Genomic DNA, 18,017 nt, shown 5'->3' with positions numbered 1-18,017 from the left:
GCACATGTGAATATGTCTGGCTGAAGTGGCATGCAAATATTGAAGGCGACTTGCTAAATTGTGATGAAATTTCAGAACGAATTCTAAAGGCTAAATTACATTAACGTTAGACCTGCGGCGAACCTCATTCCACATAATATTGCTGTCATTTGTAACTTTCAGCCCATACTCTGTGGATAGCTGCTGACAGCTGTACAATTTCCAAATGGCAACTCTTCAGGATGAAAGATAAGATTCATAGCTTCGTTTTGAGATGTCGATAACTTTTTTCCAGCGGTTGTTTTTAGAGACTGGAACATAAATGCTTCTAATAGTTCTACGATTCTTAAAGCACTGAAAAGATTTTTCTCTGTTTAGAAACATGAGATAGCACCAGGCGCAGGCTTGACCCTTACACCAATTCTTCATGCTTTAAAGTTTACGAGTGTGCATGTGTTTGGATGTGTGTGTGTGCATGAGTAAGTGTGCGTGTGTGTTTGAACACATGCATGACTGTGTGTCTCCGGTGCCTTTGAGGTGTGTTAAGGTGTGTTTCTCTCTTTGATGTTTGGCATTGGGTTTATAAAAGGGTTGGTTTTAAAGGCATGAATTTTGCATTGGTGTGTGTTTGTGTGTGTGTGTGTGTGTCAGCCAGCAGAGTGGATGTGGTTCACCTTGCACTGGCCACCTGTAAGCCATCGACAGAAATTAGTCTCTTTAGTCCTGATGGGATGCAGAGCAGAGGAGGAAGGGGCGGTGAGAATGTGGCAGCAGGGCTGTTGCTGGGGGTTTGAGGGGTGTGTGTGCTTGTGAGTGTGCGTATGTGTGGTAGTGGGTACTTGGGCGAACCATTTTTGAAACTGCATTTTCACTCTGCCATCGTGAGGCCGAGAGACCTGGAGACAAGGTATAGACCGTACAAAGGAACCATTTGTTTCTCATTTGTCTGTAGCGACTGTGTGTGCCTGTGTGTGCCTGTGTGTGCCTGTGTGTGCGCATGCACGTGTGTGGGTAGTACTTATTTAATGCCGGTATTTTGGCGGCATGCCCAACCTCGCCACAGTTCTGCTCTGACTCTACTAAACACGCACAACCTGGACTCATTATACTCAGTAAACAAATAAGTCATTAATACCAGCCTGCAGGCACCGCTCACACAAATAGAAACATATAGAACATGTACATAATTGTGCACACACCAGCAACTACGCCCATGCCCTCCATGTCCAAGGCTCCTATTGGCTGTGGGCTTTGAGACTAGCGAGACTAATGATGTGGTCCCTGTATTCCTGCTTCCTGTCCTTCGCTGGAGGACTTCCTGTAGCAGAGTCATGTGTTCCTGATTACAGTCCACATCTGAGAGCCCTGGAGCAGGACAGTTTTTCTCCGATACGTATACACTCACACACCTACATACAGATACACATACTCTAGATATAGAATAACCTGCGTGCGTGCCGTCAGATATGTGATATTGTTCAGCAGGAGCACTGAGAGATCGTGCATCTGTGTTTACTTCTCTTCTCTTTAGGTTTCTCTGTCTGCTTCTGGTTTTTCTGCCCTCCCTCAGTTTGTAGCCAGGAGGCTGTTTGCTGTGATGAAGGGCTGTCTGGTGCTCCTGCACTTTACTCACTGCCCTGCAGCTCAGATTTGGCATTAGACCTCACAGCTGTGTGAGTGATCGGTGGGTTAGTTAGTTGTGTGTTTATCTGTGTGGGTGTAAACACAATAAACACAACACTGTAATTATCAAATCAATACAAACTTTTTTCCATGTGAAAACACACACAGAAGCTTGTGTGTGTTTTATCCCCAAAATTGGACGACTACCATATTCCAACGACCCTTTAGGGCAAAACTACGCTACAGTTTGCTCGTACCTGAGCAGCCGATACCCGTGTCCATTCATTTAAATCAAAGTACAGCCGTGGAAGATATTACACTACATCTCTGTACTTTTCAAAGACCTAAACTTATATGACAATGCAGTTACAGTGATTGTTACTGTCATTAACAATCTTGGTAACATTAATAAATCCGACTTTGAGTTTCCCTCCCACATTTGTCGGGGGGGGGGTCAGCACAATCTGCTGGCAGTTCACTCTATTGCTGGAGAACAGTTTCCAAAATTATACAGAGTCACGTAAAAGAATTGCTTCAACAATCCAACAGTCTGTTCATGTGTAATTAGTACTTTTGTCATTTGATTCTCAGAAAGGTTTTTTACTGTCTTCATGGACCACCTTGCTGTTTTATAGCGACAGTTGGGTGTAAAGTTGTCACTCCTCATATGTGGTCTTTAAAAAGTGTGTTTGTGTGTGTGCGTGTGTGTGTGCATGTGCGTGTGTGTGTGCGCATGTGTGTGGAGCCACTTTCCAAGGGGAAATTGTTAGCAAATAGCCTCCAACTGCTGGCCTTTTAGCTCTGCAAACACCGAAGGCCTCTCCCCGCATCCCCTTCACTCCACTCAACCACCACACCTCAAACACCCTCCCACTCTCTTAAAATTCACCTGCACAACAACCCCCGGGCTTCTCATCCTTCTACTGCTCCCCTCTCTTCCTTTCTCCCCCTTTCTATCTTGCTTCTAGTCACTTAGACGTTTCCATACCTATTCATCATTCCCTCTCCCGCCCTGTCTGTGTCTCCTTCACACACAGAGAGTCATTCCTGAGTGGGTAAATAGAGTAAATTGGGGCTGACCCCCAGGGTTAGCAGAGGCCATGCTCTCTTTTCATGTCAAAGCCATCTGAAGGCTGATTGGTTGATTGCAGTGCTCTCCGCTTCCAAAAGGCTCCCTTGTGCTGCTCTAATTGCCCTATCATGTGCACATACACATTCACATACTTAACACACTTATGCACACAAGCATGCACATAGATGCAGATACACACACACACACACACACATTCTTACAGCCAAATGACTTAATTGGTGTTAATTGCATAATGACAGTAGTGAATTGGACCGGGGTCAGAGGTGACATAGGTTTGAGTGGGTACGGTGATGGAGAAAGGATGTTGAGAAGATGTGCGAGGAAAGTTCACACTTCAAGAACAAAGCACAGCAAACTTCATTCCTGAGTAGATTCAAATAAAACAACACAAGACTACAGCAGATACCTGTGCAGACACAGTATGTGTCATTTAAGTAGATCGGTGTGATTTGATGGGAAAAAGAGTTTTTTTCAAACACAGGTAAGGTTGGAAAACATCTAATACATCTGGCAAGGTATTCCAGCAGCTGGAGCCAAAAAAGCTGAGTCCTGCTCCAGCAGCGTTTGCTTTGACTCTCAGAACTGTTAGTCTCAGAAGAACGGAGCCAGAACACTTAGCACTTCATACTAAGTGAAGTCAGACAGGTATTATGGAACAGCAGGGCTATGTAGGACCTTATAAACTGGAAGTTTAAATTTGCTGTCAATTATGTTACTATGTGGTAGCCAAAACAGGGATTTGAAAAATTCATTCTTTTTATCCCTCTGGCAGCAACATTAGTTCACCATGGCCTTTATACATTGACCAGTAAAGAGAGCGTTATAGTAGCGCAACAAGGAGAAAAATGCATGTATAGGTTTTTTGGTATGTGCTTGAGACTTTATAGCTTAGCTACAGAATGATACAAAAATAAAGCTTTTGTTGAGCTTGCATGACACGAGCGGCTTATATTTTTGACCCCTGCAGTGCTTAAAGAAACAAGCTCCACCAAAGCTAAATAAATAAATAAATAAATTCAAATTTTATTTGTCACGTACACAGTCATACACAGTACGATATGTAGTGAAATGCTTGGACAACTGCTCGTGACCTAAAGAGAACAAAAAGGAAAAGGCTATGAATAAGATAGGAAATAAATATGAAAAATTATAAAGGGTAAATTTAACTAGGAAGGAATAAAATATAAATTAAGGTTAAAAATGAAATAACTGTACAACACAAATTAGAATGAAGGGTAAATTTAACTGGGAAGAATAAGATAAAGATAAATATATAAATTAAAGTTGAAAATAAAATAACTGTACAACAAAATACACAATACACAATATAGAACTATATAAGAATGTATGAAGAAATCTAAATATAAATAAATATATACACAATAACAGCAGCTGTACAAGTATTAACCTTTACATGTTTCACGACACGTTCAGAAGAGAGAGCACAGAAACCTTGTTCTAGCTTTAGATAGGATGCTAGCCATTCTGGGACTGCACTACCTACTTGATATTCATTACAGCGACTAACTGAAGAAGAGAATACTGGAGACTGGCCAATATAGCAATATTAGCCTGTATTTCTTTTTCTTCACAACTCTAACACAAGCAATCCTTGATCTGATTGCAAAGTTGGCACACAGCAGCCTTTTGTGATGTAGCGGGATGCTCTATATGCGTAACACAAGGATTCAATTTGACTCAGCCCACATCTCTAAGTGTGTGTGTGAACGCGCTTAACTATAGCAGTGCAGTATGTGTGTGTGTGATTGCCCGGGCAGCTGAAAGGGGTCTATTGGTGAAAACGTTTAAGTCATCATCATTAGAGAGTTGTTGGTACAGAGCTATGTTTTACTGAAGGACGTAATTGGCCGTCATAGTGCTGTGTAATCTTCTCATATTCTATGAAAACAGTCAAAGCTATTGGCCATAATGGCCTGTTTAAGGTGGGACCTTCCCATGTTAAACATTCAGCATCCCAGCGCGATATGGATGGGGACTGAATGAAAAAGGGAGACGAATACCAGCAGTCATATGCTCTGCCTCTGTGCTGTACCATGCACACGTATTTCCCTTTATTTTATCTCATATAAAAATACTGAATGGTCACATGTGTATATATATATACACATATATATGTATATACTAATAGATTTTGAACCTGATTTTAAGTGGATTGGGTGATTTCAAAACCAGAGCTTTCTCAAATGGAAACAATGTTGCTCCTGAGACCACCCGGGATTAATTTCTCTTTGTGAAAATGTTATTGTGTGTATGTCTGTGTGCTTTTGTGTGCGTGCCTAGATTCTGCTGCAAGTAAATGAGTATAACCGTGCACACACAACTGTGTGTTTTTCTTCCAAGTGTGTTTGTGTGTCCTGGTGTGTGGGAATTACAGAATTCCCCCATCCTTCTGTTTATAGGAGGGAGTGAAAAGTGATGGAAGGTATGGAGAGGGCCTGTGATGACATAGCCTTATGTTCAGCCCTCTGGATGTGGGCCACTCTATATTGGATCTATCTATCACGAGGCTTCACTTGAAATCTGCATGCTTCCTATACCATTCGTAGCTTGATGTTCACTGTACATGTGTTAGTCTCATCAGTGTTTTACTCATATGGTACATGTCACGTTCATACTTGTAATGTCTGAATGTACTTTGTCATACCTGTTGCATACCTGAAGTGTGTATTTGAGTGTATGAATCGACTGTCTCTGAGTGGTTTTTGAAGCACAGATGATAGATCTATGGTCTTCTCCTGGTTCTTCGAATAGACTTCCCCCAGGCTCATCTGGACACAAAAGGAGCTGTCACTCACTACATTTTTGATCTTACTGTGTGTTCATTCAAATATGTGAGCGTGTTGTTGGTAGTAGAGGGTTTGCATGTGAATGTGTAAAATGCCTTTATGTGTGGAGCTGTCACCTGTTCCTTCTGCTCTCTACAAGCCCATCTCTGAGCGAGCCTTTGATGTAGTCAACAGGAGATTCCTGCAGTGTGAAATAGCCCAGGCCAGATTTACTCAATGAAAGAGCAAGCCTTAACCACTGTTATTACACCCTTTTCTTAAACGTCACGCCATGTTTCTGTCTCTGTCTCTCTCTTGTTCTCTAGCTCTTAAACTGTCTGTGTTATTTGCTGCTTTTTACATATGCAATGACTGTACTTGTGTACAAGTGTACATAAATGTTGAACTGAAGTGAATTTTCTGGGAAATATTTAGTGCAGTGTCAAAAGTTTACCCTCCAGCATTTTTAAGACTCTACTCCTCCTAAGTACAAGAGAGAAAAAACTTAAGCTACGTTAAAACCTGCAGCCAATCAGGTTTAAACCGACTCCAAAAGCAACAATATCTAAAAAGCAAAATATCATTTTGTGTTTATTATTTATACAGCCAACTTTCATTGTCACGGGACATATCATACTGTACTGTAGTGCAGCAAAGCTCCAGGAATTCAATATCTATGGTGTGAACCAACATAAACTAGGATGTTTCATCTTTTTTTATAATTAACTGGAGAAAAGTTCAAAAGTGTCTAAGCCTTCGAAACAAAGGTTTTTAACAAAAGTCAAACTGTGTCATTCAGTGTCAAAATAATCAGAGATGGGTAAAAAAAAGCTGATTCTCAGCCAGTGTCAAAAAGTCCTTCGCTGAAGCAAAGGTTACCTCTGCTGTTCCTAAAGACAAGCTGTGAAGAAGCTGATGTGGAATTAATCTGGGCTTGAATGCAGCTCATTGTCCTCTAGCACTGTTCCCACACTTGTAGGAAGAAACAGCATTCATGAATGTGACAAATGACACATTGCACTTGAAAATGACTCTTTGTAAGCCTAACAACAGAGACAGGGGAAGCATTAAGTCTTTCATACCCTCTCGCTCGTTCTCTCAGTGACTCTGAGAGTCTGACTTTAGCGTGTTATTTCACACAGGTGCTTAGGCGTGTCTGGCTGAGCTGTTGAACATGTGTCAGAGCCCAGGTGGAGAGAGACACATTGTAATTATCTCTGAAAAACACTGTGCACATAACAGAAACATTACACATATGTGTAATAGCAGTCAAACATATCTGTAATGCACCTCATGCTAATTTATTGTGTTAACCTTAAATATGGAGGCTAGGATCCAAATAACCAAAGTAAAAGAGATGGTGACAGAATTGCTCTTAGAGCAGAAGAGTAGAAATCAGAATTATGATGCAGACCTTACAGTATGTAGCAGAAATGATGCCAAGACATACAGCACCAGGGCACCTCAGGGAGCAAGCCTGTTTACTTAACCACCACCGGGCACATTTACAACTCAGCTGGCATGTGTAAGCATGCAAACGTCATCCTAGATAGCTATTGCATCTTACTCAAGATGCACATTCTTAAAGTGTAGATATACATTTAAATATTCAGGAGCTTATATTAAACATCAATCAATCCATTTTTCCTGCTTATCCAATTCAGGGTTGCTTGGAGACTGGAGCTTATCCCAGCTGTCATAGGGCGAAAGGCGAAGTACCCACTGGAAGAGTCTATTGCAGAGCTCTTTTGCTTCTTTCATTTTTCAGTCCAAGGGGGTTGCTGATGGGACAACATCCACAGACCTTGTTCTGTGCAGAATTTCATTTGGAAGTTTGGATTAAAACTAGTATGAGGAGCAGTTTCAAATGGTGAAGTGGTTAAGATAGCATGAAGCAGCGGTCTCCAACCTTTTTTGCGCCACGGACCGGTTTATGCCCGACATTATTTTCATGGACCGGCCTTTAAGGTGTCGCGGATAAATACAACAAAATAAAACTAGTACCGGTACCGAAAAAGCACACCTGAAAAGACCCAGGAAAACCGAGTTAACGATAAAAACGATAACAAAATAACGCTGAAAACCGATAAAAACCCTGAAAACCACACATTTCACACCTGAGCCTCAACTCTCGCAGCCCGGTACCAAACGACCGAGGCCCGGGGGTTGGGGACCGCTGGCATAAAGTACACAGTCCTCTCTTTTCACTGTCGCTTCACAGTAGCTTACCAGCAGTGTCTGGATAAACAGAGAGTGAATTTTGAGTTACAGATGCATGGCACATACCTGTTTCATTATTATAACTTAGACTTTTAAATCCTCATATTGTCTTCAGCCAAATTTGGAATTCCCTTCACCACGAGATGGGGAGGGGTGTAGAATCACTTACATCAGCCAGACAAAACAGGATGCATGATTAGTTTGCAAAATTTGTTTCAGTGTTTATATGGACTTGAGTATTTGGAATCTGGGGGGGAATGGGAACCTATCTTTCAAGGTTTTGAGTGTCCAACTGCTTTAATATCAACTTATATTTTTAGCCCCAAGTGTTTAGGGCTAAGGGAAATAAAGAGCAAGAGGCAGTCCAAAACCAACGACTCACATCTCTGTTTTTTTGCTTTGCTTTTCTTTTCTTTTTTCATCCTGACATCTAGGTTTATGTTACAAATATTTTCCAAGTTGCCCCACCTTGAGTTATGCCACAGGACACCAAATCTACTATCCAATGTCAAAGTCTAGCTAGTATTTGGGTTGACTTTTCCTTTAACAAGGTAAGTGGAGTGAGACAGCTGTCACCTGTCATTACAGCCGACTGGCGGAGATATGTCAGATATGCCATTTAAACAGAACTACTCAAAGATGTGGGGTAAAGTGAGTGATGGTTGAAAGTCACAGTCTGTGACCTGAGAAAGCTCCTACTAAACATCAGCACATGACCTTGCTTGGGAGGCCCGAATTCTTTCAGCTTTAAGCCGATACTATTCCCAGCACAGCCCAGGCAAAATGGACCGACTTCACACACACACAAAACTACACAAAGCCGCATTTACCGACATTTCGCACAGCGAATTTGAAGAGTTATGGGAACTCTGCACACACTTTACTAAATCACTTTTTTCATTTAGTGTGAACTATCAGCAACTTTTATTTTTCGGTCCCGATATCAATAAGATTTTTGGGAAATCACGTCATGAGTTTGGTTATCTGAGTTGGAGGAGCCAAAATGAAAAGTGGTCCCTAACATAGCCGGCGCATCAATATTTCCACATCACAGAGTTTCATAGAGAGAATGAGAACAGGTTTACATACATTACAGTCCCAGTTCCACTCCATATCTTTCTTGGCTAATAAAACAAAAATAAGTATTTTCTAGCCAGTGCATTATAACCTGTTGCATGAATCCCACAGCACGGCTAAACGTTAGCACTGTCAGTGTCGATGGCTCTATCAGCGCTTATTTAATGGGTACAGGGTGTTTTCAGCAGTAAATATCATGAAACTGTGAGTCGTTATGTCAGAACAAATGAGGATTATTTACTCTCTATCTATGCACGGAGCCAAACCTGTCACGTTCTACGATGCTTATTTATGATCTGCTGTATCTCCCTTTACGTTTCCCTGGCAGGGCTCCCACATCGTCGTACAGAGTGCTCCAAAAGGTCGTTAAAGGTTCAAGATGGCTGAAAAAGTATTATCTGCGTTTTTTTAAGTCATAGTGTAAAACCCCCTAAAAAGTGTTTCGGGGGTTTGCAGGCATTTTATAGTTCAAAGAGTCTGTGGAAGCATAACTGGCTCAGATAACTGTTTATCACCTTAATGTGTTTGTTTCTGGTCTCCTGCCAGGGGCCCCTATAGTCTGTTTCACTGACACCCTCTCTCTGTCTTACTAGCAGTTACCCCACCTTTTTACTCCACTCTCAGGCTGCAAAGTACTCCTGACCAAAACCGTGTCCCTCACCTTTTTCCCATCAAACTTTGCTCCTTTTTCCAAAGTGTCCTCTCTGGCTGTGAGACCCCTTCGTTTAGTCTAACTGCACCTATACACACAAACGCAACTAAAACTAAAACCACTCCCCTGCTGATATTCATATTTAATACTGGTATCATTCTAGATAGGAAGTAGTATAAATTGAGATTAATGTATTATTATGATCTCTATCAAAACTATATTATTATTAAATGTGCACAGAATTAGCAGCTTGAAAAGTCATCTTATTTTTTATTACCTTCACTCTTTCCCTTCACACACTGACACAGAGGTCACGCTGTGGAGATTGCTAGCAGACCACCAAGCTTTGAGAAAGCCTCCTTGTTTATCCCTAGTATGTATCCTATGTGTCTGTAGTGTCCTGGGGCTATACTGACCTCAGGAACAGAGTCATGATTGGTTCTTCCTGAGACTGGACTTAACCTGGTATTAAGTACTACAATGCAGCTGTGCTAGCACAAAGGCACTCAGTCCACTTGACATTAGCCTCGACTTTGTCACTCTGGTTTAAACTTGTTTTTGCACTTTTTCCATTTGAATGTTCACGAGTGAAGCAGGCAAAACCGTGGTTTGTGAGAAAAATGCACACGCCTATTAAACAGAGAGTGAACCACCAAACAGAATCAGTTACGCGCTCGCCCACACGGGGGGAAAATGAGCAGTTTTCATCACCAGACGAAAAGGTTCTAACACTCGTTCAACACAAATCACATCCATGTGAACTTGTCTACCTCAAACAGCTCCTGAATAGACATTATGATCGGATTTTGTTTACACAACTGTTCCACACACACACACAGCTGCAGATTTATGTACACAGACACACACAAACCCAGATCTACATGCAGGTGCAGATACGCAGCCCTCCATTAAGGTAAGCCTGGTATTCCCTAAGAGCACATTGTGATCTCAGGGATCATATTTACTTATTGAGCTGATGTCAGTGACCCTAAGTAGATCTGACCAAACCATTTTAAATCCAAACCCTCATTTCTTTTGTCTCTCTGTCCAGCCACACATCTACACACAGAATTTAGAATTAGGTGGAAATGTTCAAAACCTTTTTGCTTTGTCACAGACGAAGAGTGATAATCCGCCATTTATTATTCATGCATGTTCCACCTGGTGAAGATGTATAAAATATTTCGTGTGGTCAACCATCTTCTGTCATGTCCGACCTGGTGTGAGGGCAAGTTAAGAGCAGAAACTGGACTGAACTGTGGGCCATAAAGAACATATGGAGAAACAGTGACTCTATGGGCAGTTAAAGAGAGGAAGCAACTAGCTGGGTCAGGAGTGAAAACTGATGGGTCAGTGGAGTTGATGTCATCTTGAGAAGACATCAAGAGGAGGGTGGAGCATTCGCAGCACCCTAGAAAACTACGTAAATAAACGCAGCATTATTCCTGTACCGTGTGTCATCACAAATGCAAATAAGGAAATAAGGAAAAGTGCTTCACAATAAGATCAGCCGTCCAAGTTAAAATTAATTAAAAGCCCGTTTGTATAAAAATGTCTTCAGCTGCTTTTTAAAGGAGTCAGTAGAGTCAGCGTAAAGACAACGGCAGAGCGTCCCACAGCCTCGGTGCCTGAAAAGCCCCACGTGTTTTAAGCCTGGTACGTGGGACCACCAGTAGCCTCTGTTCCACACACACAGCCATGCATAGTTACTGATACAGCTGTAGCTACGTAGCCCTAATTTAAGGCAAACCTGTGTCTTCCATTTTACAAAGACTAAAAGAAACAAACCATTAAACTCTAGACTTGTCTCTGTAAACTGCATGCATTTTCAATTTACCTCAATGCCACCATGCACCTACCGCCATCCCACCCTCCTCCTTCCCGGACCCCCACACCAAGCTCTCTGCCTCCCTCTCACACCAGCATGAGTGAGCACTACAACTAGACTTGCATCCACTTTGGTTTTTTTGCAAATGGGGGTGAGAGGCTGTTACCGTGTCAGTCGGCATGGCCTATTATCGGACCATCAGGCTACCCTCAGATTCTCTTTCCAGATGGAGGTGAGATAGGGCTTCAGAGGCCCAGACCCCTGCAAACACTGAGATCATGGAGGCCTCTCCTGATCTCCTACCTGATGCAGATTCTTTAATGTGGGCTCAGGTTTCACTCGTCTCCCCTGCCTGGCTGGGCCTGTGCTGCTTTCAAGATGCAGGCATGTTCAGGCCTCTTAGGCCCTGGTTCTGATGGCCCGCCTCTGCTCCATGTCAAGGTCAAGCTCCGGGTCAAGGTGTTGTTATGAGACGGAAGTAGCTTTCGCGCACTAGCCTCAGTATGAAAGCAGGTACAGTAGTGGGTTGCATACACAGAGTTTGACAACCATGCAGCTGGCCCACAGTAGAACTCACACATTTCTCACACTAACATAAACACTGCCACTCACACTGTGCTTAGAGAGGAGAGGGCAGGAGGATGAATCATAGGGGAAAAGCTCAGAGATTAGTTAGAGATCAAAAAGACTAGGAGCTGAGAGATAGAATCCCATCCAGTTCTTACTGTTGTTGCACAAACCTGTTTTTTGAACTTGCATGAACATAATGCGCTGTTTTATGTACATAGTTTCTTTTTTACTGTAGGGCTTTTTAAATGATTGATGAATATGTTAGCAAGTCCCACCGGTAACCCTTTTGCAGCATGTGCTGCTCTTTTTAATGCAAGAATGCCTGCATACTTGTCTGTGTGTGAATATGTCAAAACAACCTTCGCATTAGGAACAGCTCCTGCAGATTCTACCCGTATCTTTAGTACGCTGGCACACCTTGGCTGGACCCAACTCACCACCATTCCACACAGAGCCTTCCATCATTCCTTACCGGATTAGAGACAGAAAAACATAAAGGGAGGGAGAGAGTTGGAGGGGAGGACTGCTCTTTTACGTTCTGGAGCTGGCATAGTTTTAACTGTAATTTCTGCTGAAATGATAGAAGTCTTGAAATTGCTACTATGTTCTCCTTCTCTCTCTTTGCCTGTGCTTATTTCAACCTGATCTCAATTTGAAAAGACGCAAACAGCCGGAGCAAGCAAGCGAAGCGGTGTTTGAGCAAGAGGAAAGTTCAGAAAAAGCACATGTGAGGCATACACGCTGTCCGACTCACTTACAGATGCACGCTGCCTCTCCATGGGACTTTAATGAGTTTGATACATGAGATATATTTTTTTCAACAACAGTCAACTCCACCTAGTGGTGTTTGTACTGAACAGATTTCTGGCTGCAGTGAGGAATGGACTGTTATGAAGGAAACAGTACACCAGCAATTGTTTATCTGCACTGAGTCACTTTGCCCTGAGATTGCCGGGGAAGGGAGGATCGATACTAAGGTTGTGGATACGACTCCCACAAAAGCTACAAACTCCGCAGACGCCTCTGAGATCTGGCCGAGCGCCTTTGTGGCACAAGCCGCCCATTGCTAGAGACTGTTAGTGGGTCTGCTCTGCACCTCTTGGCCTGGCATCTGTGGGGCTTGCTCACACTTGCTTTCACCCAGCATGTGTTTGCTCAGATGAAGGAAATTATGTAATTAGCCTGTGAGGGATTGTTTTCTTTTACTCTTTACCCCCCTCTCTCCCACTCCCTGCATTTACCCTTGTGTCTCTCTTTCCCTCCATCTTTTTTTTGTGCACTCACCCTGTCTCTCAGTCCTGTGACAGCAGGAGATGGTTCCAATTTAACCCAAGCCACACCCTGGCTCTCCTCCTCCGTTAATTGCCAGAGACCATCAGTGGAAGAAAATGAACACTTGTCACACAGATCCATCTAAGCTGTTGAAGAGCAGCTTTGTTAAACATCAAAGCGAGAGAGAGATGTAATAGGGAGTGGACGCAGAAGCTTTGGATGTGTGGGGGACTGTGTCTGGCTGAGTTAGACTGGGATGTGTGCTGGGAGATGGGTTCAGGGGTACACACAGGCAGTATCGGGGGAGGGAAACCTGGCATTTTGCTCTCTAATTCCAGCCGGCCTGGAGGCCTGGAGCGCTAAGAAGGGCCTCACTGTTGCTCTCTGCATCAGCCAGGTATTGCTTACATAAAAAGCAAGTGAAAACAGCTGTAGGGATAATTAGCTTGATTCTCCATTACATGCCATGAGGGCCAATAACTAAAAAATGGAGTTTTGTTTGGGTTAGAGCTGCAGCCCAACCAGGAGGAAGTTGTAAAAGTCAGGCAGAGAAAAGAAAGAAAGAAAGAAAGAAAGAAAGAAAGAAAGAAAGAAAGAAGGAAGGGGGGGTCGAGGGAAGAAGGAGCAAGCTCTTGAAGCAATTGTTGAGAGGAGATACTTTCTCTTCCTGACCACATTTGAAAAGGCTACGGTTCTAGGATGATGGGATGGCCATGTGATCTCAATCGTTTGCTTTATTTTTTCCTCCTTTTTTAGTGCTTTTGGTTCACAGCATTGTGTGACATCAGATTGGTGCTTTCAGACTCCCCCACTTTACAGTTTCACTTTTTGCACCTTAAGCATTTCCTGGGATCGGACCTTTCTTTCTTTTTTGTTTGTTTGTTTTTACCATCATGGAGCATATCTAGTCACCACTAGTGCAAGGCTCTGATATATGATAAGAGATTTCCTGGCAGCAGTTTCAAGACATGAATGGTCACATACTATGTCAGGATTTACAGATTTCCTCATGACTATTAAGACAGGAAGAAAATCCCCACCCACTATGCTTGTATTTCACCCTAAATAGCTTCATCATCATACAACCAACTGACTTGCTTTATGTCTCCCCTCTCTGTAGACTGAGCTGGGGGGGTCTTTGTACTGGTAATTGAATTTAGTGTGTTTCTTTTTTCTCAGGAGTGATAGGACACCAACCACAGGGGTAATTCCAAGTGAAAGAGCAGCACTCTAACACTGGTGGTCCAAACCTCTGCAAGGATCCATTTAACAACAAGTTTATATAAGTAGCACTTAAAGACAAGAAGGAGTTCAGCCGCTTGCATTCAGACTCTGGGATTCATATCCAGTCCTCATGACGGACTAGTAGATAACAAAGCAGAATATCCGCCTCCTGAATCATTTCTACACAATGTTTCTATAAAAACAGGCGGTGTATTTAGTCATTCATTCATTTATTTATTTACTTACCTCCTTAACCTGAAATAAACATCAGATGTTGCTAATTTTGGTACTAATCATTTACACACACGTACCCATCGTCAAGGAAGCCAGGAGTGGAGGGGTGGGGATGAAAGTTACATGGGGACAAGGAATGGCTGTTTGGAGTTTGAGACCTTTATAAAGCAAATTCATGTTTAGTATTAGTACTTTCATTTTTTCCTCCTAGTAATGATGGCAGGGAATCGGATGTGTTGGATGAGTTGTTAACGTTTGGTTATCAGTAGTTGCTCTTTGAAGATTCGGGTCAGTGTTTGCATATTATTCTGCAGTTTATCACATTCCAACACTTTTACCGTTTTCATTTTGCCAGACCGTTACACAAAACCATTTTCTCTTCCTGCACATGTCTTTGCCACTTTCTGGCAAACATCAAATTCTCAGCTCATCCTGCTTTTTTTCCTTTTTTTGCATTACTGCATAAGGAAATATCTGCAAGTTGTTTCTGTTACACATCATTCAAGCAATGGAAGAACATCTGCTGGAACAAGTAATTTAAGGGGCATATAAAGAGCAACTATAGACTCGGTGACAGTTACTACCTCACTAAGCTGAAATGCAGTGAACACGCAGGTGACTTTTCTTTGGGTGGATTTAGCTGTAAAAAAAGAAACTTTGTCCTTTTGGCACAAAAGGCTTTAAGCGCCCTGTCAGAGCCATCTGAGCTCACTCAATTATCCCACGCGTGGTCCTGTCTGACACAATATGCTTTGCTTTATCACATTCATAAAGCTGCAAAAAAAAAGAAATGAAGAAGTCGTGACCACAAAGGCAACACTTCAAATAAGGAACAAAAAGTTTCGTATGATTTTAACACTCTGTCACAACATGCTGACATGTTAAATAATCACAGGTCGATAAGCATACACACATTCATGACCACATAGCAACACACTTCCTCATTAACAGCATGAACGCAGGCGTCGCATGTGAGTTTGTGTAGTGAATGCGTCTGTTGTCTGGAGGTAGTGAGGTGCTGACAGAGAAGAAAGAGGAGCAGTCTTCAAACACATCCACGGGCAGGTCGTGCGCTCCGTTATGCCCTGCCGGGGGCCATATTTGTTGATTCTTGGGCCTCCGAATCATTAATTTAAGTGCAAAGAAACCTGAGAATGGCCTCGAACCCACCTAGGCAAATTCTCACATACACACACATGCACATATTTATTTGGTAAAACTTACATCCAAGAACAGCTACGTGTACACATGCTCACATACACACCCTGCATTGCATAACAAATGATTTCACTTTAATTGCTATTCCTGTTTATTTACTTCTGCCTGTAATGGATGGTCCTTTTTTTTTTTTTGCTGAGCAGCCAATCACAGTGAGGCAGAAAAAGTGTGAGCTGCCCAGCAAATCTGGAACAATTACTTGTAATTTGACATTTCTCTTCATACGCAGCATACACCAACCCAGGATGCGACAGTTAATTACCATTAATTGCAACTTAAGTGTTTTGGGATCTTTATGTATTTACCTGTGCATATGTCTAAGTTTGTCTTGAAGTTCCTTCACTATGCCTCCCTGATGACTGATGATAATGTCTTCAGTGATTGGTGGTTATTTTCGGGCCTGTTTGCTCAGCCAATGAGGCGCCCCCAGCGTACCAGACATACATCATTGTTTCACAGCCCTCAGGAAAGAAGTGAGTTGTTACTGACTGCTGTGCGGCCTGAGTAACAGACACATTCCAATAGGGGTTTTTTCTTTTTATTAATGAGCACTTGATGTTTGAGTTGCTGCCAGCTGCATTTAGGGAATTCTTAAGGAGCTCTGGAGACTTGCCAGACAGTTACAGGAAGAAAATGGTCAAGCTATAGCGTAAAAAACACGAAATGTCCACACTGGACTATTGTCTGCGGTCTGTTTGTCCAGCAACGTGATGTAACCTCTTTGGAGATCACCGTAGAAATTAAAAACAACCTAACGTCACCGACTTGAAAATGCATTTTCACACACCTATGTGACACAGAGAGTTTAGCTTTTGTTTGTTTTGTTTGTTGTATTCTTTGCATTTTACATGTTTTACTCACTTTGTTCTCAATGTTTCTTCTCACAGCTCGTGGAATCAGATACCAGGCATCAGCTACAAGAACACAGATACACCGGCTCATATATCCTTCACCATCGAGACCACCAGACCTGATTAAACACAGATATAAATGCACACTCAAGCACCCACCATTGCACTTGGATTCTGGTGAAGTTTTCAGATGGGCAGAAATGAGTTATTCTAGCAACTGGTATGCAGTGGCCCACAGAAGACCTGGGAACACTGTGTGTGCACCTCATCAGAACATCTGGCATCAGTGTGGCAAGCGGTCCACTGCCTTCATTTCTCCAGCTTTCTTCAGTTGGAAGCTGGATTTATTTTACAGTACCGTGGTGCTACAGAGTCCTGGCTTCTCATCAACCGTCCCCCAAACAACTGTTGACTATGAGTGCGGCCGAGCTGAGCCAGAGGAACTCATGCCAGCTCTAGACTCTTTTATGGTAGCACGAAAAGTATTCACGTTTGCAGCTAAATATCAGACTTGTGTAAATATGACAACACGGACCTTGTAATCCATAATCCACAGAGACCTTCTCAATGTATTGTGCCAAAGGAGATATCTGCTGAGATACATCACTGAAATGACACTGCAACTGAGTGCTTTGTAAAACCACCCTTGCCCATCTCCCATTTCCTGCAGAGAGATCACCACAAAATGTTTGATGATTAGCTTCCTTCTTTTCCAAGAATAGGGTCCTTAGTTAACTGGGAGGAAAACACAGCTGACCTCAAAGCAGCCAACTTATTATAAGAAAAGTCTGCATACATTTCTCCTTGTGTTCGCCTTGCCTCCCCGTCATTGTTTAATGAACCACTTTCATGTTCTGTTTGATTTTCTACAGCTGAAACTATTTGAGTGCCACTTTTCTTCTTCTTTTTTAAATATCACAGATTCATGTGACTTATTGTTCTGATTTCAACGAGTGGTGTATTATGTTACTGTCTACTGATCTGTGAATCTGAGTTTATAATCAAGTGTCTTGCATTAATACTTTTTTTCACTGTACTGGAGCTTGACCTGATGTGATGACAATGTACAATTGCAGTTTAATTTAGCAGCATAGTGGTGTTTTCATTTGGTTGTTACCTAATATGTACAGTTTTTGTAGTGTGTGTGTGCGTGCGCGTGTGTGTGGTTTTGTGCTACACTGTCTTCATGTGATGATATGAACGTTTGGGGGTAACAGCAGTCGCCCTTGACTTCTTCCACAGTGGTTTGCAGTGATCAGCCTGTTTCAGTTGTTTGAATAAAATATTGGTTTCACAAGAACTGTGCAAACTGTGCGTGCTTCATCAGGGAGACCGCAGCGTGAGCACTGATGCTGGGGTTGCTGATAAATGTGAGTGCAACGACGAGTAT

At 42.4% G+C, this 18,017-nt stretch overlaps 1 protein-coding gene across 4 annotated transcripts in view; it reads left to right on the top strand.

Moving 5' to 3' along the window:
* The window catches only part of LOC113013675 (ERC protein 2-like), a 159,461-nt gene extending 141,534 nt beyond the window's left edge, over positions 1–17,927 (top strand). For all 4 annotated transcript variants that reach the window (XR_003270851.1, XM_026154769.1, XM_026154768.1 and 1 more), the window contains one exon: positions 16,664–17,927. The gene's annotated coding sequence lies outside the window, so the exon portion shown is untranslated. The remainder of the gene's footprint in view (positions 1–16,663) is intronic.
* Positions 17,928–18,017: the final 90 nt, after the last annotated feature.

The sequence above is a fragment of the Astatotilapia calliptera genome, chromosome 20, assembly GCF_900246225.1.
Source record: "Astatotilapia calliptera chromosome 20, fAstCal1.2, whole genome shotgun sequence".
Lineage (NCBI taxonomy): Eukaryota > Metazoa > Chordata > Actinopteri > Cichliformes > Cichlidae > Astatotilapia > Astatotilapia calliptera.
This window is presented reverse-complemented; position numbering and strand designations above follow the sequence as displayed.